The sequence below is a fragment of the Mobula birostris genome, chromosome 14 (assembly GCF_030028105.1).
Source record: "Mobula birostris isolate sMobBir1 chromosome 14, sMobBir1.hap1, whole genome shotgun sequence".
Lineage (NCBI taxonomy): Eukaryota > Metazoa > Chordata > Chondrichthyes > Myliobatiformes > Myliobatidae > Mobula > Mobula birostris.
In genome coordinates this window covers 94,178,419-94,199,728 of record NC_092383.1, presented here as the reverse complement: position 1 = coordinate 94,199,728, position 21,310 = coordinate 94,178,419, and the positions used below count along the sequence as shown (strand labels likewise).

The following is a 21,310-nucleotide window of genomic DNA, read 5'->3' as shown; positions in this document are numbered from 1 at the left end:
GGGGGGGAGAATCTCACTGTAACTGGGGTGTCAGAGAGGGGGAGAGTCTCACTGTAGCTGGGGTGTCAGAGAGGGGGAGAGTCTCACTGTAGCTGGGGTGTCAGAGAGGGCGAGAGTCTCACTGTAACTGGGGTGTCAGAGAGGGCGAGAGTCTCACTGTAACTGGGGTGTCAGAGAGGGGGAAGAGTCTCACAGTAACTGGGGTGTCGGGGGAGAGTCTCACTGTAACTGGGGTGTCAGAGAGGGGGAGCGTCTCACTGTAAGTGCGGTGTCAAAGAGCGGGAGAGTCTCACTGTAACTGGGGTGTCGGGGGAGAGTCTCACTGTAACTGGGGTGTCAGAGAAGGGGAGAGTCTCACTGTAACTGGGGTGTCAGAGAGGGGGAGAGTCTCACTGTAACTGGGGTGTCAGAGAGGGGGAGAGTCTCACTGTAGCTGGGGTGTCAGAGAGGGGCAGAGTCTCACTGTAGCTGGGGTGTCAGAGAGGGCGAGAGTCTCACTGTAACTGGGGTGTCAGAGAGGGCGAGAGTCTCACTGTAACTGGGGTGTCAGAGAGGGGGAAGAGTCTCACAGTAACTGGGGTGTCGGGGGAGAGTCTCACTGTAACTGGGGTGTCAGAGAAGGGGAGAGTCTCACTGTAACTGGGGTGTCAGAGAGGGGGAGAGTCTCACTGTAACTGGGGAGTCAGAGAGGGGGAAAGTCTCACTGTAACTGGGGTGTCAGAGAAGGGGAGAGTCTCACTGTAATCGGGGTGTCGGGGGAGAGTCTCACTGTAACTGGGGAGTCAGAAAGGGGGAAGTCTCACTGTAACTGGGGTGTCAGAGAGGGGGAGAGTCTCACTGTAACTGGGGTGTCAGAGAGGGGGAAAGTCTCACTGTAACTGGGGTGTCAGAGAGAGGGGGAGAGTCTCACTGTAACTGGGGTTTTCAGAGAGGGGGAGAGTCTCACTGTAACTGGGGTGTCGAGGGGAGAGTCTCACTGTAACTGGGGTGTCAGAGAGACGGAGAGTCTCACTGTAACCGGGGTGTCAGAGACAGGAGAGAGTCTCAGTGTAACTAGGGTGTCAGCGAGGGGGAGAGTCTCACTATTACTGAGGAGCCAGAAAGGGGGAAAGTCTCTGTAACTGGGGTGTCAGAGAGGGGGAGAGACTCACTGTAACTGGGGTGTCAGAGAAGGGGAGAGTCTCACTGTAGCTGGGGTGTCAGAGAGGGGGAGAGTCTCACTGTAACTGGGGAGTCAGAGAGGGGGAAAGTCTCACTGTAACTGGGGTGTCAGAGAAGGGGAGAGTCTCACTGTAACCGGGATGTCGGGGGAGAGTCTCACTGTAACTGGGGTGTCAGAGAAGGGGACAGTCTCACTGTAACTGGGGAGTCAGAGAGGGGGAGAGTCTCACTGTAACTGGGGTGTCAGAGAGGGGCAGAGTCTCACTGTAACTGGGGTGTCAGAGAGGGGGAGAGTCTCACTGTAACTGGGGTGTCAGAGAGGGGGAGAGTCTCACTGTAACTGGGGTGTCGGAGGGAGAGTCTCACTGTAACTGGGGTGTCGGAGGGGGGAGAGTCTCACTGTAACTGGGGAGTCAGAGAAGGGGAGAGTCTCACTGTAACTGGGGTGTCAGAGAGGGGGAGAGTCTCACAGTAACTGTGGTGTCAGAGAGGTGGAGAGTCTCATTGTAACTGGGGTGTCAGAGAGGGGGGAGTGTCTCACTGTAACCGGGTTGTCGGGGGGGGGTGAATCTCACTGTAACTGGGGTGTCAGAGGGAGAGTCTCACTGTAACTGGGGTGTCAGAGAGGGGGAGAGTCTCACTGTAACTGGGGTGTCAGAGAGGGGGAAGAGTCTCACTGTAACTGGGGTGTCAGAGGGGAGAGTCTCACTGTAACTGGGTGTCAGAGGGAGAGTCTCACAGAAACTGGGGTGTCGAGGGGAGAGTCTCACTGTAACTGGGGTGTCAGAGAGACGGAGAGTCTCACTGTAACCGGGGTGTCAGAGACAGGGGAGAGTCTCAGTGTAACTAGGGTGTCAGCGAGGGGGAGAGTCTCACTGTTACTGAGGAGTCAGAAAGGGGGAAAGTCTCTGTAACTGGGGTGTCAGAGAGGGGGAGAGACTCACTGTAACTGGGGTGTCAGAGAAGGGGAGAGTCTCACTGTAGCTGGGGTGTCAGAGAGGGGGAGAGTCTCACTGTAACGGGGGAGTCAGAGAGGGGGAAAGTCTCACTGTAACTGGGGTGTCAGAGAAGGGGAGAGTCTCACTGTAACCGGGATGTCGGGGGAGAGTCTCACTGTAACTGGGGTGTCAGAGGAGGGGAGAGTCTCACTGTAACTGGGGAGTCAGAGAGGGGGAGAGTCTCACTGTAACTGGGGTGTCAGAGAGGGGCAGAGTCTCACTGTAACTGGGGTGTCAGAGAGGGGGAGAGTCTCACTGTAACTGGGGAGTCAGAAAGGGGGAAGTCTCACTGTAACTGGGGTGTCAGAGAGGGGGAGAGTCTCACTGTAACTGGGGTTTTCAGAGAGGGGGAGAGTCTCACTGTAACTGGGGTGTCAGAGAGGGGGAGAGTCTCACTGTAACTGGGGTGTCAGAGAGGAGGAGGGTCTCACTGTAAGTGCAGTGTCAAAGAGGGGGAGAGTCTCACTGTAACTGGGGTGTCGGGGGAGAGTCTCACTGTAACTGGGGTGTCAGAGAAGGGGAGAGTCTCACTGTAACTGGGGTGTCAGAGAGGGGGAGAGTCTCACTGTAACTGGGGAGTCAGAGAAGGGGAAAGTCTCACTGTAACTGGGGTGTCAGACAAGGGGAGAGTCTCACTGTAATCGGGGTGTCGGGGGAGAGTCTCACTGTAACTGGGGAGTCAGAAAGGGGGAAGTCTCACTGTAACTGGGGTGTCAGAGAGGGGGAGAGTCTCACTGTAACTGGGGTGTCAGAGAGGGGGAAAGTCTCACTGTAACTGGGGTGTCAGAGAGAGGGGGAGAGTCTCACTGTAACTGGGGTTTTCAGAGAGGGGGAGAGTCTCACTGTAACTGGGGTGTCGAGGGGAGAGTCTCACTGTAACTGGGGTGTCAGAGAGACGGAGAGTCTCACTGTAACCGGGGTGTCAGAGACAGGGGAGAGTCTCAGTGTAACTAGGGTGTCAGCGAGGGGGAGAGTCTCACTGTTACTGAGGAGTCAGAAAGGGGGAAAGTCTCTGTAACTGGGGTGTCAGAGAGGGGGAGAGACTCACTGTAACTGGGGTGTCAGAGAAGGGGAGAGTCTCACTGTAGCTGGGGTGTCAGAGAGGGGGAGAGTCTCACTGTAACTGGGGAGTCAGAGAGGGGGAAAGTCTCACTGTAACTGGGGTGTCAGAGAAGGGGAGAGTCTCACTGTAACCGGGATGTCGGGGGAGAGTCTCACTGTAACTGGGGTGTCAGAGAAGGGGAGAGTCTCACTGTAACTGGGGAGTCAGAGAGGGGGAGAGTCTCACTGTAACTGGGGTGTCAGAGAGGGGCAGAGTCTCACTGTAACTGGGGTGTCAGAGAGGGGAAGAGTCTCACTGTAACTGGGGTGTCAGAGAGGGGGAGAGTCTCACTGTAACTGGGGTGTCGGAGGAAGAGTCTCACTGTAACTGGGGTGTCGGAGGGGGGAGAGTCTCACTGTAACTGGGGAGTCAGAGAAGGGGAGAGTCTCACTGTAACTGGGGTGTCAGAGAGGGGGAGAGTCTCACAGTAACTGGGGTGTCAGAGAGGTGGAGAGTCTCACTGTAACTGGGGTGTCAGAGAGGGGGGAGTGTCTCACTGTAACTGGGTTGTCGGGGGGGGTGAATCTCACTGTAACTGGGGTGTCAGAGGGAGAGTCTCACTGTAACTGGGGTGTCAGAGAGGGGGAGAGTCTCACTGTAACTGGGGTGTCAGAGAGGGGGAAGAGTCTCACTGTAACTGGGGTGTCAGAGGGGAGAGTCTCACTGTAACTGGGTGTCAGAGGGAGAGTCTCACAGAAACTGGGGTGTCGAGGGGAGAGTCTCACTGTAACTGGGGTGTCAGAGAGACGGAGAGTCTCACTGTAACCGGGGTGTCAGAGACAGGGGAGAGTCTCAGTGTAACTAGGATGTCAGCGAGGGGGAGAGTCTCACTGTTACTGAGGAGTCAGAAAGGGGGAAAGTCTCTGTAACTGGGGTGTCAGAGAGGGGGAGAGACTCATTGTAACTGGGGTGTCAGAGAGGGGGGAGTGTCTCACTGTAACTGGGTTGTCGGGGGGGGTGAATCTCACTGTAACTGGGGTGTCAGAGGGAGAGTCTCACTGTAACTGGGGTGTCAGAGAGGGGGAGAGTCTCACTGTAACTGGGGTGTCAGAGAGGGGGAAGAGTCTCACTGTAACTGGGGTGTCAGAGGGGAGAGTCTCACTGTAACTGGGTGTCAGAGGGAGAGTCTCACAGAAACTGGGGTGTCGAGGGGAGAGTCTCACTGTAACTGGGGTGTCAGAGAGACGGAGAGTCTCACTGTAACCGGGGTGTCAGAGACAGGGGAGAGTCTCAGTGTAACTAGGATGTCAGCGAGGGGGAGAGTCTCACTGTTACTGAGGAGTCAGAAAGGGGGAAAGTCTCTGTAACTGGGGTGTCAGAGAGGGGGAGAGACTCACTGTAACTGGGGTGTCAGAGAAGGGGAGAGTCTCACTGTAGCTGGGGTGTCAGAGAGGGGGAGAGTCTCACTGTAACTGGGGAGTCAGAGAGGGGGAAAGTCTCACTGTAACTGGGGTGTCAGAGAAGGGGAGAGTCTCACTGTAACCGGGATGTCGGGGGAGAGTCTCACTGTAACTGGGGTGTCAGAGAAGGGGAGAGTCTCACTGTAACTGGGGAGTCAGAGAGGGGGAGAGTCTCACTGTAACTGGGGTGTCAGAGAGGGGCAGAGTCTCACTGTAACTGGGGTGTCAGAGAGGGGGAGAGTCTCACTGTAACTGGGGAGTCAGAAAGGGGGAAGTCTCACTGTAACTGGGGTGTCAGAGAGGGGGAGAGTCTCACTGTAACTGGGGTGTCAGAGAGGGGGAAAGTCTCACTGTAACTGGGGTGTCAGAGAGAGGGGGAGAGTCTCACTGTAACTGGGGTTTTCAGAGAGGGGGAGAGTCTCACTGTAACTGGGGTGTCAGAGAGGGGGAGAGTCTCACTGTAACTGGGGTGTCGGGGGAGAGTCTCACTATAACTGGGGTGTCAGAGAAGGGGAGAGTCTCACTGTAACTGGGGTGTCAGAGAAGGGGAGAGTCTCACTGTAACCGGGGTGTCGGGGGAGAGTCTCACTGTAACTGGGGTGTCAGAGAAGGGGAGAGTCTCACTGTAACTGGGGAGTCAGAGAGGGGGAAAGTCTCACTGTAACTGGGGTGTCAGAGGGGGGAGAGTCTCACTGTAACTGGAGTGTCAGAGAGGGGGAGAGTCTCACTGTAACTGGGATGTCAGAGAGGGGGCAGAGTCTCACTGTAACTGGGGTGTCAGAGAGGGGGAGAGTCTCACTGTTACTGAGGAGTCAGAAAGGGGGAAAGTCTCTGTAACTGGGGTGTCAGAGAGGGGGAGAGTCTCACTGTAACTGGGGTGTCAGAGAGGGGGAGAGTCTCACTGTAACTGGGGTGTCAGAGAGGGGGAGAGTCTCACTGTAACTGGGGTGTCAGAGAGAGGGGGAGAGTCTCACTGTAACTGGGGTTTTCAGAGAGGGGGAGAGTCTCACTGCAACTGGGGTGTCAGAGAGGGGGAGAGTCTCACTGTAACTGGGGTTTTCAGAGAGGGGGAGAGTCTCACTGTAACTCGGGTGTCAGAGAGGGGGAGAGTCTCACTGTAACTGGGGTGTCAGAGAGGGGGAGAGTCTCACTGTAACTGGGGTGTCGGGGAGAGTCGCACTGTAACTGGGGTGTCAGAAAGAGGGGAGAGTCTCACTGTAACTGGGGTGTCAGCGAGGGCGAGAGTCTCACTGTAACTGGGGTGTCAGCGAGGGGGAGAGTCTCACAGTAACTGGGGTGTCGGAGGAGAGTCTCACTGTAACTGGGGTGTCAGAGAGGGGGAGGGACTCACTGTAAGTGCGGTGTCGAAGAGGGGGAGAGTCTCACTGTAACTGGGGTGTCAGAGAGGGGGAGAGTCTCACTGTAACTGGGGAGTCAGAGAGGGGGAAAGTCTCACTGTAACTGGGGTGTCAGAGAAGGGGAGAGTCTCACTGTAACTGGGGTGTCAGAGAGAGGGGGAGTGTCTCACTGTAACTGGGGTGTCAGAGAGGGGGGAGAGTCTCACTGTAACTGGGGTTTTCAGAGAGGGGGAGAGTCTCACTGTAACTGGGGTGTCAGAGATGGGGAGAGTCTCACTGTAACTGGGGTGTCAGAGACGGGGAGAGTCTCACTGTAACTGGGGTGTCAGAGAGGGGGCAGAGTCTCACTGTAACTGGGGTGTCAGAGAGGGGGCAGAGTCTCACTGTAACTGGGGTGTCAGAGAGGGGGAGAGTCTCAGTGTAACTGGGGTGTCGGGGGAGAGTCTCACTGTAACTGGGGTGTCAGAGAGAGGGGGAGAGTCTCACTGTAACTGGGGTGTCAGGGAGGGGGAGAGTCTCACTGTAACTGGGGTGTCAGGGAGGGGGAGAGTCTCACTGTAACTGGGGTGTCAGAGAGAGGGGGAGAGTCTCACTGTAACTGGGGTGTCGGGGAGAGTCTCACTGTAACTGGGGTGTCAGAGAGGGAGAGAGTCTCACTGTAGCTGGGGTGTCAGAGAGTGGGAGAGTCTCACTGTAACTGGGGAGTCAGAGAGGGGGAAAGTCTCACTGTAACTGGGGTGTCAGAGGGGGGAGAGTCTCACTGTAACCGGTGTGTTGGGGGGAGAATCTCACTGTAACTGGGGTGTTGGGGGAGAGTCTCACTGTAACTGGGGTGTCAGAGAAGGGGGACAATCTCACTGTAACTGGGGGTGTCAGAGAGAGGGGGAGAGTCTCACTCTAACCGGGGTGTTGGGGGGAGTATCTCACTGTAACTGGGGTGTTGGGGGAGAGTCTCACTGTAACTGGGGTGTCAGAGAAGGGGGACAATCTCACTGTAACTGGAGTGTCAGAGAGAGGGGGAAAGTCTCACTGTAACCGGGGTGTTGGGGGGAGAATCTCACTGTAACTGGGGTGTTGGGGGACAGTCTCACTGTAACTGGGGTGTCAGAGAAGGGGGACAATCTCACTGTAACTGGGGTGTCAGAGTGGGGGAAGAGTCTCACTGTAACTGGGGTGTCAGAGAGGGGGAGAGTCTCACTGTAACTGGGGTGTCAGAGAGGGGGCAAAGTCTCACTGTAACTGGGGTGTCAGAGAGGGGGGAGAATCTTACTGTAACTGGGGTGTCAGAGAGGGGGAGAGTCTCAATGTAACTGGGGTGTCAGAGAGGGGGAGAGTCTCACTGTAACTGGGGTGTCAGAGAGGGGGAGAGTCTCACTGTAACTGGGGTGTCGGAGGGAGAGTCTCACTGTAACTGGGGTGTCGGAGGGGGGAGAGTCTCACTGTAACTGGGGAGTCAGAGAAGGGGAGAGTCTCACTGTAACTGGGGTGTCAGAGAGGGGGAGAGTCTCACAGTAACTGGGGTGTCAGAGAGGTGGAGAGTCTCATTGTAACTGGGGTGTCAGAGAGGGGGGAGTGTCTCACTGTAACTGGGTTGTCGGGGGGGGTGAATCTCACTGTAACTGGGGTGTCAGAGGGAGAGTCTCACTGTAACTGGGGTGTCAGAGAGGGGGAGAGTCTCACTGTAACTGGGGTGTCAGAGAGGGGGAAGAGTCTCACTGTAACTGGGGTGTCAGAGGGGAGAGTCTCACTGTAACTGGGTGTCAGAGGGAGAGTCTCACAGAAACTGGGGTGTCGAGGGGAGAGTCTCACTGTAACTGGGGTGTCAGAGAGACGGAGAGTCTCACTGTAACCGGGGTGTCAGAGACAGGGGAGAGTCTCAGTGTAACTAGGGTGTCAGCGAGGGGGAGAGTCTCACTGTTACTGAGGAGTCAGAAAGGGGGAAAGTCTCTGTAACTGGGGTGTCAGAGAGGGGGAGAGACTCACTGTAACTGGGGTGTCAGAGAAGGGGAGAGTCTCACTGTAGCTGGGGTGTCAGAGAGGGGGAGTGTCTCACTGTAACTGGGGAGTCAGAGAGGGGGAAAGTCTCACTGTAACTGGGGTGTCAGAGAAGGGGAGAGTCTCACTGTAACCGGGATGTCGGGGGAGAGTCTCACTGTAACTGGGGTGTCAGAGGAGGGGAGAGTCTCACTGTAACTGGGGAGTCAGAGAGGGGGAGAGTCTCACTGTAACTGGGTGTCAGAGAGGGGCAGAGTCTCACTGTAACTGGTGGGTGTCAGAGAGGGGGAGAGTCTCACTGTAACTGGGGGAGTCAGAAAGGGGGAAGTCTCACTGTAACTGGGGTGTCAGAGAGGGGGAGAGTCTCACTGTAACTGGGGTTTTCAGAGAGGGGGAGAGTCTCACTGTAACTGGGGTGTCAGAGAGGGGGAGAGTCTCACTGTAACTGGGGTGTCAGAGAGGAGGAGGGTCTCACTGTAAGTGCAGTGTCAAAGAGGGGGAGAGTCTCACTGTAACTGGGGTGTCGGGGGAGAGTCTCACTGTAACTGGGGTGTCAGAGAAGGGGAGAGTCTCACTGTAACTGGGGTGTCAGAGAGGGGGAGAGTCTCACTGTAACTGGGGAGTCAGAGAGGGGGAAAGTCTCACTGTAACTGGGGGTGTCAGACAAGGGGAGAGTCTCACTGTAATCGGGGTGTCGGGGGGAGAGTCTCACTGTAACTGGGGAGTCAGAAAGGGGGAAGTCTCACTGTAACTGGGGTGTCAGAGAGGGGGAGAGTCTCACTGTAACTGGGGTGTCAGAGAGGGGGAAAGTCTCACTGTAACTGGGGTGTCAGAGAGAGGGGGAGAGTCTCACTGTAACTGGGGTTTTCAGAGAGGGGGAGAGTCTCACTGTAACTGGGGTGTCGAGGGGAGAGTCTCACTGTAACTGGGGTGTCAGAGAGACGGAGAGTCTCACTGTAACCGGGGTGTCAGAGACAGGGGAGAGTCTCAGTGTAACTAGGGTGTCAGCGAGGGGGAGAGTCTCACTGTTACTGAGGAGTCAGAAAGGGGGAAAGTCTCTGTAACTGGGGTGTCAGAGAGGGGGAGAGACTCAACTGTAACTGGGGTGTCAGAGAAGGGGAGAGTCTCACTGTAGCTGGGGTGTCAGAGAGGGGGAGAGTCTCACTGTAACTGGGGAGTCAGAGAGGGGGAAAGTCTCACTGTAACTGGGGTGTCAGAGAAGGGGAGAGTCTCACTGTAACCGGGATGTCGGGGGAGAGTCTCACTGTAACTGGGGTGTCAGAGAAGGGGAGAGTCTCACTGTAACTGGGGAGTCAGAGAGGGGGAGAGTCTCACTGTAACTGGGGTGTCAGAGAGGGGCAGAGTCTCACTGTAACTGGGGTGTCCGAGAGGGGAAGAGTCTCACTGTAACTGGGGTGTCAGAGAGGGGGAGAGTCTCACTGTAACTGGGGTGTCGGAGGAAGAGTCTCACTGTAACTGGGGTGTCGGAGGGGGGAGAGTCTCACTGTAACTGGGGAGTCAGAGAAGGGGAGAGTCTCACTGTAACTGGGGTGTCAGAGAGGGGGAGAGTCTCACAGTAACTGGGGGTGTCAGAGAGGTGGAGAGTCTCATTGTAACTGGGGTGTCAGAGAGGGGGGAGTGTCTCACTGTAACTGGGTTGTCGGGGGGGGGTGAATCTCACTGTAACTGGGGTGTCAGAGGGAGAGTCTCACTGTAACTGGGGTGTCAGAGAGGGGGAGAGTCTCACTGTAACTGGGGTGTCAGAGAGGGGAAGAGTCTCACTGTAACTGGGGTGTCAGAGGGGAGAGTCCTCACTGTAACTGGGTGTCAGAGGAGAGTCTCACAGAAACTGGGGTGTCGAGGGGAGAGTCTCACTGTAACTGGGGTGTCAGAGAGACGGAGAGTCTCACTGTAACCGGGGGTGTCAGAGACAGGGGAGAGTCTCAGTGTAACTAGGATGTCAGCGAGGGGGAGAGTCTCACTGTTACTGAGGAGTCAGAAAGGGGGAAAGTCTCTGTAACTGGGGTGTCAGAGAGGGGGAGAGACTCACTGTAACTGGGGTGTCAGAGAAGGGGAGAGTCTCACTGTAGCTGGGTAGTGTCAGAGAGGGGGAGAGTCTCACTGTAACTGGGGAGTCAGAGAGGGGGAAAGTCTCACTGTAACTGGGGTGTCAGAGAAGGGGAGAGTCTCACTGTAACCGGGATGTCGGGGGAGAGTCTCACTGTAACTGGGGTGTCAGAGAAGGGGAGAGTCTCACTGTAACTGGGGAGTCAGAGAGGGGGAGAGTCTCACTGTAACTGGGGTGTCAGAGAGGGGCAGAGTCTCACTGTAACTGGGGTGTCAGAGAGGGGGAGAGTCTCACTGTAACTTGGGAGTCAGAAAGGGGGAAGTCTCACTGTAACTGGGGTGTCAGAGAGGGGGAGAGTCTCACTGTAACTGGGGTGTCAGAGAGGGGGAAAGTCTCACTGTAACTGGGGTGTCAGAGAGAGGGGAGAGTCTCACTGTAACTGGGGTTTCAGAGAGGGGGAGAGTCTCACTGTAACTGGGGTGTCAGAGAGGGGGGAGAGTCTCACTGTAACTGGGGTGTCGGGGGAGAGTCTCACTATAACTGGGGTGTCAGAGAAGGGGAGAGTCTCACTGTAACTGGGGTGTCAGAGAAGGGGAGAGTCTCACTGTAACCGGGGTGTCGGGGGAGAGTCTCACTGTAACTGGGGTGTCAGAGAAGGGGAGAGTCTCACTGTAACTGGGGAGTCAGAGAGGGGGAAAGTCTCACTGTAACTGGGGTGTCAGAGGGGGGAGAGTCTCACTGTAACTGGAGTGTCAGAGAGGGGGAGAGTCTCACTGTAACTGGGATGTCAGAGAGGGGGCAGAGTCTCACTGTAACTGGGGTGTCAGAGAGGGGGAGAGTCTCACTGTTACTGAGGAGTCAGAAAGGGGGAAAGTCTCTGTAACTGGGGTGTCAGAGAGGGGGAGAGTCTCACTGTAACTGGGGTGTCAGAGAGGGGGAGAGTCTCACTGTAACTGGGGTGTCAGAGAGGGGGAGGTCTCACTGTAACTGGGGTGTCAGAGAGAGGGGGAGAGTCTCACTGTAACTGGGGTTTTCAGAGAGGGGGAGAGTCTCACTGTAACTGGGGTGTCAGAGAGGGGGGAGAGTCTCACTGTAACTGGGGTTTTCAGAGAGGGGGGAGAGTCTCACTGTAACTCGGGTGTCAGAGAGGGGGAGAGTCTCACTGTAACTGGGGTGTCAGAGAGGGGGAGAGTCTCACTGTAACTGGGGTGTCGGGGAGAGTCGCACTGGTAACTGGGGTGTCAGAAAGAGGGGAGAGTCTCACTGTAACTGGGGTGTCAGCGAGGGCGAGAGTCTCACTGTAACTGGGGTGTCAGAGAGGGGGAGGGACTCACTGTAAGTGCGGTGTCGAAGAGGGGGAGAGTCTCACTGTAACTGGGGTGTCAGAGAGGGGGAGAGTCTCACTGTAACTGGGAGTCAGAGAGGGGGGAAGAGTCTCACTGTAACTGGGGTGTCAGAGAAGTGGGAGAGTCTCACTGTAACTGGGGTGTCAGAGAGAGGGGGGAGTGTCTCACTGTAACTGGGGGTGTCAGAGAGGGGGGAGAGTCTCACTGTAACTGGGGTTTTCAGAGAGGGGGAGAGTCTCACTGTAACTGGGGTGTCAGAGATGGGGAGAGTCTCACTGTAACTGGGGTGTCAGAGACGGGGAGAGTCTCACTGTAACTGGGTAACTGGGGTGTCAGAGAGGGGGCAGAGTCTCACTGTAACTGGGGTGTCAGAGAGGGGGCAGAGTCTCACTGTAACTGGGGTGTCAGAGAGGGGGAGAGTCTCAGTGTAACTGGGGTGTCGGGGGAGAGTCTCACTGTAACTGGGGTGTCAGAGAGAGGGGGAGAGTCTCACTGTAACTGGGGTGTCAGGGAGGGGGAGAGTCTCACTGTAACTGGGGTGTCAGGGAGGGGGAGAGTCTCACTGTAACTGGGGTGTCAGAGAGAGGGGGAGAGTCTCACTGTAACTGGGGTGTCGGGGAGAGTCTCACTGTAACTGGGGTGTCAGAGAGGGAGAGAGTCTCACTGTAGCTGGGGTGTCAGAGAGGGGGAGAGTCTCACTGTAACTGGGGAGTCAGAGAGGGGGAAAGTCTCACTGTAACTGGGGTGTCAGAGGGGGGAGAGTCTCACTGTAACCGGTGTGTTGGGGGGAGAATCTCACTGTAACTGGGGTGTTGGGGGAGAGTCTCACTGTAACTGGGGTGTCAGAGAAGGGGGACAATCTCACTGTAACTGGGGTGTCAGAGAGAGGGGGAGAGTCTCACTCTAACCGGGGTGTTGGGGGGAGTATCTCACTGTAACTGGGGTGTTGGGGGAGAGTCTCACTGTAACTGGGGTGTCAGAGAAGGGGGACAATCTCACTGTAACTGGAGTGTCAGAGAGAGGGGGAAAGTCTCACTGTAACCGGTGTGTTGGGGGGAGAATCTCACTGTAACTGGGGTGTTGGGGGAGAGTCTCACTGTAACTGGGGTGTCAGAGAAGGGGGACAATCTCACTGTAACTGGGGTGTCAGAGAGAAGGGGAGAGTCTCACTCTAACCGGGGTGTTGGGGGGAGTATCTCACTGTAACTGGGGTGTTGGGGGAGAGTCTCACTGTAACTGGGGTGTCAGAGAAGGGGGACAATCTCACTGTAACTGGAGTGTCAGAGAGAGGGGGAAAGTCTCACTGTAACCGGGGTGTTGGGGGGAAAATCTCACTGTAACTGGGGTGTTGGGGGACAGTCTCACTGTAACTGGGGTGTCAGAGAAGGGGGACAATCTCACTGTAACTGGGGTGTCAGAGAGGGGGAAGAGTCTCACTGTAACTGGGGTGTCAGAGAGGGGGAGAGTCTCACTGTAACTGGGGTGTCAGAGAGGGGGCAAAGTCTCACTGTAACTGGGGTGTCAGAGAGGGGGCAAAGTCTCACTGTAACTGGGGTGTCAGAGAGGGGGAGAATCTTACTGTAACTGGGGTGTCAGAGAGGGGGAGAGTCTCAATGTAACTGGGGTGTCAGAGAGGGGGAGAGTCTCACTGTAACTGGGGTGTCAGAGAGGGGGAGAGTCTCACTGTAACTGGGGTGTCGGAGGGAGAGTCTCACTGTAACTGGGGTGTCGGAGGGGGGAGAGTCTCACTGTAACTGGGGAGTCAGAGAGGGGGAGAGTCTCACAGTAACTGGGGTGTCAGAGAGGTGGAGAGTCTCATTGTAACTGGGGTGTCAGAGAGGGGGGAGTGTCTCACTGTAACTGGGTTGTCGGGGGGGTGAATCTCACTGTAACTGGGGTGTCAGAGGGAGAGTCTCACTGTAACTGGGGTGTCAGAGAGGGGGAGAGTCTCACTGTAACTGGGGTGTCAGAGAGGGGGAAGAGTCTCACTGTAACTGGGGTGTCAGAGGGGAGAGTCTCACTGTAACTGGGTGTCAGAGGGAGAGTCTCACAGAAACTGGGGTGTCGAGGGGAGAGTCTCACTGTAACTGGGGTGTCAGAGAGACGGAGAGTCTCAGTGTAACCGGGGTGTCAGAGACAGGGGAGAGTCTCAGTGTAACTAGGGTGTCAGCGAGGGGGAGAGTCTCACTGTTACTGAGGAGTCAGAAAGGGGGAAAGTCTCTGTAACTGGGGTGTCAGAGAGGGGGAGAGACTCACTGTAACTGGGGTGTCAGAGAAGGGGAGAGTCTCACTGTAGCTGGGGTGTCAGAGAGGGGGAGAGTCTCACTGTAACTGGGGAGTCAGAGAGGGGGAAAGTCTCACTGTAACTGGGGTGTCAGAGAAGGGGAGAGTCTCACTGTAACTCGGGTGTCAGAGAGGGGGACAGTCTCACTGTAACTGGGGTGTCAGAGAGGGGGAGAGTCTCACTGTAACTGGGGTGTCGGGGAGAGTCGCACTGTAACTGGGGTGTCAGAAAGAGGGGAGAGTCTCACTGTAACTGGGGTGTCAGCGAGGGCGAGAGTCTCACTGTAACTGGGGTGTCAGCGAGGGGGAGAGTCTCACAGTAACTGGGGTGTCGGGGGAGAGTCTCACTGTAACTGGGGTGTCAGAGAGGGGGAGAATCTTACTGTAACTGGGGTGTCAGAGAGGGGGAGAGTCTCAATGTAACTGGGGTGTCAGAGAGGGGGAGAGTCTCACTGTAACTGGGGTGTCAGAGAGGGGGAGAGTCTCACTGTAACTGGGTGGTCGGAGGGAGAGTCTCACTGTAACTGGGGTGTCGGAGGGGGGAGAGTCTCACTGTAACTGGGGAGTCAGAGAGGGGGAGAGTCTCACAGTAACTGGGGTGTCAGAGAGGTGGAGAGTCTCATTGTAACTGGGGTGTCAGAGAGGGGGGAGTGTCTCACTGTAACTGGGTTGTCGGGGGGGTGAATCTCACTGTAACTGGGGTGTCAGAGGGAGAGTCTCACTGTAACTGGGGTGTCAGAGAGGGGGAGAGTCTCACTGTAACTGGGGTGTCAGAGAGGGGGAAGAGTCTCACTGTAACTGGGGTGTCAGAGGGGAGAGTCTCACTGTAACTGGGTGTCAGAGGGAGAGTCTCACAGAAACTGGGGTGTCGAGGGGAGAGTCTCACTGTAACTGGGGTGTCAGAGAGACGGAGAGTCTCAGTGTAACCGGGGTGTCAGAGACAGGGGAGAGTCTCAGTGTAACTAGGGTGTCAGCGAGGGGGAGAGTCTCACTGTTACTGAGGAGTCAGAAAGGGGGAAAGTCTCTGTAACTGGGGTGTCAGAGAGGGGGAGAGACTCACTGTAACTGGGGTGTCAGAGAAGGGGAGAGTCTCACTGTAGCTGGGGTGTCAGAGAGGGGGAGAGTCTCACTGTAACTGGGGAGTCAGAGAGGGGGAAAGTCTCACTGTAACTGGGGTGTCAGAGAAGGGGAGAGTCTCACTGTAACTCGGGTGTCAGAGAGGGGGACAGTCTCACTGTAACTGGGGTGTCAGAGAGGGGGAGAGTCTCACTGTAACTGGGGTGTCGGGGAGAGTCGCACTGTAACTGGGGTGTCAGAAAGAGGGGAGAGTCTCACTGTAACTGGGGTGTCAGCGAGGGCGAGAGTCTCACTGTAACTGGGGTGTCAGCGAGGGGGAGAGTCTCACAGTAACTGGGGTGTCGGGGGAGAGTCTCACTGTAACTGGGGTGTCAGAGAGGGGGAGGGTCTCACTGTAAGTGCGGTGTCGAAGAGGGGGAGAGTCTCACTGTAACTGGGGTGTCAGAGAGGGGGAGAGTCTCACTGTAACTGGGGAGTCAGAGAGGGGGAAAGTCTCACTGTAACTGGGGTGTCAGAGGGGGGAGAGTCTCACTGTAACTGGGGTGTCAGAGAGGGGGACAGTCTCACTGTAACTGGGGTGTCAGAGAGAGGGGGAGTGTCTCACTGTAACTGGGGTGTCAGAGAAGGGGGAGAGTCTCACTGTAACTGGGGTTTTCAGAGAGGGGGAGAGTCTCACTGTAACTGGGGTGTCAGAGATGGGGAGAGTCTCACTGTAACTGAGGTGTCAGAGAGGGGGAGAGTCTCACTGTAACTGGGGTGTCAGAGAGGGGGAGAGTCTCACTGTAACTGGGGTGTCGGGGGAGAGTCTCACTGTAACTGGGGTGTCAGAGAGAGGGGGAGAGTCTCACTGTAACTGGGGTGTCAGGGAGGGGGAGAGTCTCACTGTAACTGGGGTGTCAGGGAGGGGGAGAGTCTCACTGTAACTGGGGTGTCAGAGAGAGGGGGAGAGTCTCACTGTAACTGGGGTGTCGGGGAGAGACTCACTGTAACTGGGGTGTCAGAGAGGGGGGAGAGTCTCACTGTAACTGGGGTGTCAGAGAGGGGGAGAGTCTCACTGTAACTGGGGAGTCAGAGAGGGGGAAAGTCTCACTGTAACTGGGGTGTCAGAGAGGGGGAGAGTCTCACTGTAACCGGTGTGTTGGGGGGAGAATCTCACTGTAACTGGGGTGTTGGGGGAGAGTCTCACTGTAACTGGGGTGTCAGAGAAGGGGGACAATCTCACTGTAACTGGGGTGTCAGAGAGAGGGGGAGAGTTTCACTCTAACCGGGGTGTCAGAGAAGGGGGACAATCTCACTGTAACTGGGGTGTCAGAGAGAAGGGGAGAGTCTCACTCTAACCGGGGTGTTGGGGGGAGTATCTCACTGTAACTGGGGTGTTGGGGGAGAGTCTCACTGTAACTGGGGTGTCAGAGAAGGGGACAATCTCACTGTAACTGGAGTGTCAGAGAGAGGGGGAAAGTCTCACTGTAACCGGGGTGTTGGGGGGAGAATCTCACTGTAACTGGGGTGTTGGGGGACAGTCTCACTGTAACTGGGGTGTCAGAGAAGGGGGACAATCTCACTGTAACTGGGGTGTCAGAGAGGGGGAAGAGTCTCACTGTAACTGGGGTGTCAGAGAGGGGGAGAGTCTCACTGTAACTGGGGTGTCAGAGAGGGGGCAAAGTCTCACTGTAACTGGGGTGTCAGAGAGGGGGCAAAGTCTCACTGTAACTGGGGTGTCAGAGAGGGGGAGAATCTTACTGTAACTGGGGTGTCAGAGAGGGGGAGAGTCTCAATGTAACTGGGGTGTCAGAGAGGGGGAGAGTCTCACTGTAACTGGGGTGTCAGAGAGGGGGAGAGTCTCACTGTAACTGGGGTGTCGGAGGGAGAGTCTCACTGTAACTGGGGTGTCGGAGGGGGGAGAGTCTCACTGTAACTGGGGAGTCAGAGAAGGGGAGAGTCTCACTGTAACTGGGGTGTCAGAGAGGGGGAGAGTCTCACAGTAACTGGGGTGTCAGAGAGGTGGAGAGTCTCATTGTAACTGGGGTGTCAGAGAGGGGGGAGTGTCTCACTGTAACTGGGTTGTCGGGGGGGTGAATCTCACTGTAACTGGGGTGTCAGAGGGAGAGTCTCACTGTAACTGGGGTGTCAGAGAGGGGGAGAGTCTCACTGTAACTGGGGTGTCAGAGAGGGGGAAGAGTCTCACTGTAACTGGGGTGTCAGAGGGAGAGTCTCACTGTAACTGGGTGTCAGAGGGAGAGTCTCACAGAAACTGGGGTGTCGAGGGGAGAGTCTCACTGTAACTGGGGTGTCAGAGAGACGGAGAGTCTCAGTGTAACCGGGGTGTCAGAGACAGGGGAGAGTCTCAGTGTAACTAGGGTGTCAGCGAGGGGGAGAGTCTCACTGTTACTGAGGAGTCAGAAAGGGGGAAAGTCTCTGTAACTGGGGTGTCAGAGAGGGGGAGAGACTCACTGTAACTGGGGTGTCAGAGAAGGGGAGAGTCTCACTGTAGCTGGGGTGTCAGAGAGGGGGAGAGTCTCACTGTAACTGGGGAGTCAGAGAGGGGGAAAGTCTCACTGTAACTGGGGTGTCAGAGAAGGGGAGAGTCTCACTGTAACTCGGGTGTCAGAGAGGGGGAGAGTCTCACTGTAACTGGGGTGTCAGAGAGGGGGAGAGTCTCACTGTAACTGGGGTGTCGGGGAGAGTCGCACTGTAACTGGGGTGTCAGAAAGAGGGGAGAGTCTCACTGTAACTGGGGTGTCAGCGAGGGCGAGAGTCTCACTGTAACTGGGGTGTCAGCGAGGGGGAGAGTCTCACAGTAACTGGGGTGTCGGGGGAGAGTCTCACTGTAACTGGGGTGTCAGAGAGGGGGAGGGTCTCACTGTAAGTGCGGTGTCGAAGAGGGGGAGAGTCTCACTGTAACTGGGGTGTCAGAGAGGGGGAGAGTCTCACTGTAACTGGGGAGTCAGAGAGGGGGAAAGTCTCACTGTAACTGGGGTGTCAGAGGGGGGAGAGTCTCACTGTAACTGGGGTGTCAGAGAGGGGGACAGTCTCACTGTAACTGGGGTGTCAGAGAGAGGGGGAGTGTCTCACTGTAACTGGGGTGTCAGAGAAGGGGGAGAGTCTCACTGTAACTGGGGTTTTCAGAGAGGGGGAGAGTCTCACTGTAACTGGGGTGTCAGAGATGGGGAGAGTCTCACTGTAACTGAGGTGTCAGAGAGGGGGAGAGTCTCACTGTAACTGGGGTGTCAGAGAGGGGGAGAGTCTCACTGTAACTGGGGTGTCGGGGGAGAGTCTCACTGTAACTGGGGTGTCAGAGAGAGGGGGAGAGTCTCACTGTAACTGGGGTGTCAGGGAGGGGGAGAGTCTCACTGTAACTGGGGTGTCAGGGAGGGGGAGAGTCTCACTGTAACTGGGGTGTCAGAGAGAGGGGGAGAGTCTCACTGTAACTGGGGTGTCGGGGAGAGACTCACTGTAACTGGGGTGTCAGAGAGGGGGGAGAGTCTCACTGTAACTGGGGTGTCAGAGAGGGGGAGAGTCTCACTGTAACTGGGGAGTCAGAGAGGGGGAAAGTCTCACTGTAACTGGGGTGTCAGAGAGGGGGAGAGTCTCACTGTAACCGGTGTGTTGGGGGGAGAATCTCACTGTAACTGGGGTGTTGGGGGAGAGTCTCACTGTAACTGGGGTGTCAGAGAAGGGGGACAATCTCACTGTAACTGGGGTGTCAGAGAGAGGGGGAGATTTTCACTCTAACCGGGGTGTTGGGGGGAGTATCTCACTGTAACTGGGGTGTTGGGGGAGAGTCTCACTGTAACTGGGTTGTCAGAGAAGGAGGACAATCTCACTGTAACTGGAGTGTCAGAGAGAGGGGGAAAGTCTCACTGTAACCGGGGTGTTGGGGGGAGAATCTCACTGTAACTGGGGTGTTGGGGGACAGTCTCACTGTAACTGGGGTGTCAGAGAAGGGGGACAATCTCACTGTAACTGGGGTGTCAGAGAGGGGGAAGAGTCTCACTGTAACTGGGGTGTCAGAGAGGGGGAGAATCTTACTGTAACTGGGGTGTCAGAGAGGGGGAGAGTCTCAATGTAACTGGGGTGTCAGAGAGGGCGAGAGTCTCACTGTAACTGGGGTGTCAGAGAGGGGGAGAGTCTCACTGTAACTGGGGAGTCAGAGAAGGGGAGAGTCTCACTGTAACTGGGGTGTCGGGGGGGGGGGTGAATCTCACTGTAACTGGGGTGTCAGAGGGAGAGTCTCACTGTAACTGGGGTGTCAGAGAGACGGAGAGTCTCACTGTAACCGGGGTGTCAGAGACAGGGGAGAGTCTCACTGTAACTGGGGTGTCGGGCGCGGGGGAGAGTCTCACTGTAACTGCAGTGTCAGAGAGAGGGGGAGAGGTAAATATACCTGGGATAAGGGGGTGTCTTACAGAGAGCAGGTGTTAACTGCCTGGGCCAAGCAATATACCAGACTGAAGGGAGGGAGAGGGTTGCAAAAGAATCCTGCCGACAAACTCTCTGGGAGTAAGTCGGCAGCGTGTCTGCCCCCGCGGGGGAGTGGAGTGGAGGGCACCGAATCTCCGGTGGTTCCTCTCGGAAGCTGAGAGATCGAACGCCCGAGGCCGGAACCGGGACGGGAGAGGGGAGAGGGGTTGGGAGAGCAAAGAGAAGGAGACTGGTGCTTGTAAATTACACACAGTAGGCACGAACTAGTCAACACTCCGCCCATCCACACCGCCACTACTTTATCATTTCCCGTCAGTCACCTTAAGTACAAACAGGCGTCACTTTATAGACATACAATTAGTCTATATAAACGATTTTATGTGTTTATATTCATTATGCATGTTTTTTTAGTATAATTATCGTGTTCTTTATCTTTTGTGGCTTTTTTGCGCTGCATCAGATCCGGAGTAACAATTATTTCGTTCTCCTTTGCACTGGTGTACTGGAAATGACATTAAACAATCTTGCAAACACGAGGAAAACAATCTTGAATTGAATTGTCTAACATTGAACAAACCCGAGACACACAATTACCCTCACCCCCCACTCCTCCCAACACACACACACGCACCGGCGCTTCCTGCTCCCTCCTCTACAAGACTACTCCTGGGTCCTTCCGACATATCCCCCCACCCAGCGGCGGTCGGCCCGTCCCCACGGCCAACCCCGCCGGGAGAGGGGTGGGGAAGAAAAAGGGAGGAGGGAGAGAGAGGGAAAGGTGGAAATTTGATGAAAACGAGAGGCCAGAGAGAAAGAGAAATGTGAAAACAGCGACACTGTACCTCGGGTCGAACACCTATCTCCACCTTCCGTCCGCTGTTGTTCCGGGACCGGAGTCCAACTGCTCCTTCCCAGAGCCGAGAGTTCACCACGGGCACGTTCGCTTGCCCTGCCTTGCCTTCCCTTCCCTCTGCTTCACCTGTCCTGTCCTCTCCTCTCTCTCCCTCGGCAGTCTGTCCTTTCTGTCCCGGCGGACGCCCCCCTGTGCCGAGCGGCCGGTTTCGGTTACCCAGGTGCGATCGCTGACTCACCGGTCACATGAGCCACGCACTCCCCTGATCTACCTGTTGGGTTTCGACGAGAGTGCGTCTCTGAGTCACGCCGGTGGTTCGGCGGAGGGCTGCGAGCAGACTGGGGGAATCCCTGCTCCCTGTTCCCAACACGCTCCCCTGGGAATGGAATCTGTGTTCAAAATGTGGAACGGCCCGGCTCCGACACAGTTTGCTTCCGTCGGAATCGTGAATGGTCGAGACTCTTGTCCTCAAAGACCGGCGGAGTCAAAGTCCCTGAGTACAGTATTTACACAGAACCGTGCAGAAATATACGTCTCCAGGCAACATTTGAGACAAATAAGTACATGGCTGAGGGTGGACGGCTATGGTGGATGGGATTGATCAGATTAGTAGTTGGGCACGCGCTAGATGGACCGAATGACCTGTTCTGATACACATTTTAATTCCACATCCCATTCCCATTCATAGTCATAGTCTTACTTTATTGATCCCGGGGGAAACTGGTTTTCGTTACAGTTGCACCATAAATAATAAATAGTAATAGAACCATAAATCTATCCAGGGCCTCCTCTACTGTCAAGATGAAGCCACACTCAGGTTGGATGAACAACACCTTGTACTCCATCTGGGTAGCCTCCAACCTGATGGCATGAACATTGACTTCTCTAACTTCCGCTAATGCCCCACCTCCCCCTCGTACCCCATCCGTTATTTATTTTTATACACACATTCTTTCTCTCACTCTCCTTTTTCTCCCTCTGACTATACCCCTTGCCCATCCTCTGGGTTTTCCCCCCCTCCCCCTTTTCCTTCTTCCTGGGCCTCCTGTCCCATGATCCTCTCATATCCCTTTTGCCAATCACATGTCCAGCTCTTGGCTCCATCCCTCTCCCTCCTGTCTTCTCCTATCATTTTGGATCCCTCCCCCTCCCACTTTCAAATCTCTTACTAGCTCTTCCTTCAGTTAGTCCTGACGAAGGGTCTCAGCTTGAAACGTCGACTGTACCTCTTCCTAGAGATGCTGCCT

At 55.7% G+C, this 21,310-nt stretch overlaps 1 protein-coding gene across 2 annotated transcripts in view; it reads right to left on the bottom strand.

Moving 5' to 3' along the window:
- The window catches only part of irf6 (interferon regulatory factor 6), a 52,339-nt gene extending 31,914 nt beyond the window's left edge, over nt 1–20,425 (bottom strand). Inside the window, exon 1 of one of the 2 annotated variants that reach the window (XM_072278967.1) lies at nt 20,053–20,425. The gene's annotated coding sequence lies outside the window, so the exon portion shown is untranslated. The remainder of the gene's footprint in view (nt 1–20,052) is intronic. The other variant, XM_072278966.1, reaches the window with a different exon arrangement.
- Between the last annotated feature and the right edge of the window lie 885 nt (nt 20,426–21,310).